Source organism: Cicer arietinum, chromosome 3, assembly GCF_000331145.2.
Source record: "Cicer arietinum cultivar CDC Frontier isolate Library 1 chromosome 3, Cicar.CDCFrontier_v2.0, whole genome shotgun sequence".
NCBI lineage: Eukaryota > Viridiplantae > Streptophyta > Magnoliopsida > Fabales > Fabaceae > Cicer > Cicer arietinum.
In genome coordinates, this window is record NC_021162.2 from 25944456 (window position 1) to 25946151 (window position 1696).

General features: G+C 30.2%; 1 non-coding gene across 1 annotated transcript; it reads right to left on the reverse strand.

The window, feature by feature from the left end:
* Positions 1-635: 635 nt before the first annotated feature.
* Positions 636-738, reverse strand: LOC113784167 (U6 spliceosomal RNA). Its single transcript, XR_003470186.1, has one exon. It is a non-coding gene; the product is annotated as a U6 spliceosomal RNA (small nuclear RNA).
* Positions 739-1696: the final 958 nt, after the last annotated feature.

A 1696-nucleotide genomic window follows, 5' to 3' on the forward strand; every position in this document is an offset into this window, starting at 1 on the left:
GTGATGAAATGCAGATGAAATTCTGAGATGTTCAAAGCCCTGTATGTTATGATGCCTAATATTTAGCATACAGCAAAATCATTTTAAAAAGCACTTCCACAAACTAGACTATTGAGTATTTTGGGGCAAAATTCACTTGAAGTCCTCTAATCAGTAATGCAATATGATCTTAATTTAGCTCAAGTTAGTCGGATAAACATATTATCCTTAATTGAACTTAGCAATAGATCATATCTAAACACGGACAAAAGCAATTTAAAGAGCAACCGAAAGTTAACAGAATTTTTAGTGTGAAGTTTTATCAAACAGATGACATACAAGGAAGTTTACCTGACTTAATTTAGCTTATTGAACCACAACCAAAATTATAAAGTTTAACAATTAAAATTGAAAAAACAAGTGACTGCATTTTAACAATGTTGGCATATAAAATTGGAAAAGGGACCAAGAGTTAAAGAGCATGAAAGTGAAGAGAGTTAGAAAAATTAAAAAGGAAAATTGTAGAGTTAAAGAAATTATGTATTGTGAAAAATAACAAGAGAAAGAAGAAAAAAACAAGGCATAAGAAATCAGACAAACAAAATGCATTTTCAGAAACAGAGAAGAAGAAATCGATAGAAAAAAAAAAGTTAAAAAAAAGTTTGGACCATTTCCCGATTTCTACGTGTCATCCTTGCGGAGGGGCCATGCTAATCTTCTCTGTATCGTTCCAATTTTATCGGATGTCGCCGAGGGGACAAGCAGTTCTGTGATGTAGCGTTGTATAAACTCTTGGATATCAATGAATATAGTCAGTGTGGTACTTGATTAGGTCACTAACAAAAAACACTTCTCTGTTCCTCCATTCAGCCACAATGCGAAAGCGAGCAACATAGATGCAGTTTTTTCATCAAGTCTTGTTTCATTCCAGAGAAAACGAATGTTCTTCCCACAAAGAATACATAATAAGCTAATCTTTTCTTTTCTATTTTATTTTAAACACAATATTAGTTACCTCATCATAGTAGCCACTAGTCCTTTCAATTTATTACTCTGCTGAAGCTTTTTCCTTCCTAGCTAGGCACATCATTTTTACTTCTTTATTTTTATTTGATAATTCATTTTTCTATTTATTTTACTCAAAGAAATAAAACAAATAAACAGAAAAAAAAAATTAGCCTTCCATACTCAATAATAATTCATATACAAAAACATAAATTACATTTTCAACTTTAATGTGACTTTGTTTATGAAAGAATATTATTAGAGTCGTGTTCATAAGCAGAGTTTAGTTGAGACATGGGGTGGCTACAACTATCTCAAAGTCCCCAATAATTAAAAAAAAAAAATATATTTCTAGTTTTTTAGGAGACATATGAATTATAATTTAGTCAATAAAAATGGATATATTTGATTCAGACCAAATCAGGTACGTCATTTTAGTTCATGGAATTAATTAGAAAGTTAACATGGTTAACTCGATGACATGTGTGATGGTATGTCCAAAACTAAAACCCAAAAACCCTAATGATGTGGTTAGGGACCAAATAACAATTAAGACGAGTTTTTTCATTAAAATCCAAAATTTGTAAAATAAAAAACCATATCTTTTTTGGTCAAGAAACACAAGAAATAGGGTGTTTGGGTTGTGTTACAAATTTTGTAAATATTTTGAATGGCTTAAAACTGAAGTGATATAATAGAAATGAAAGAATAA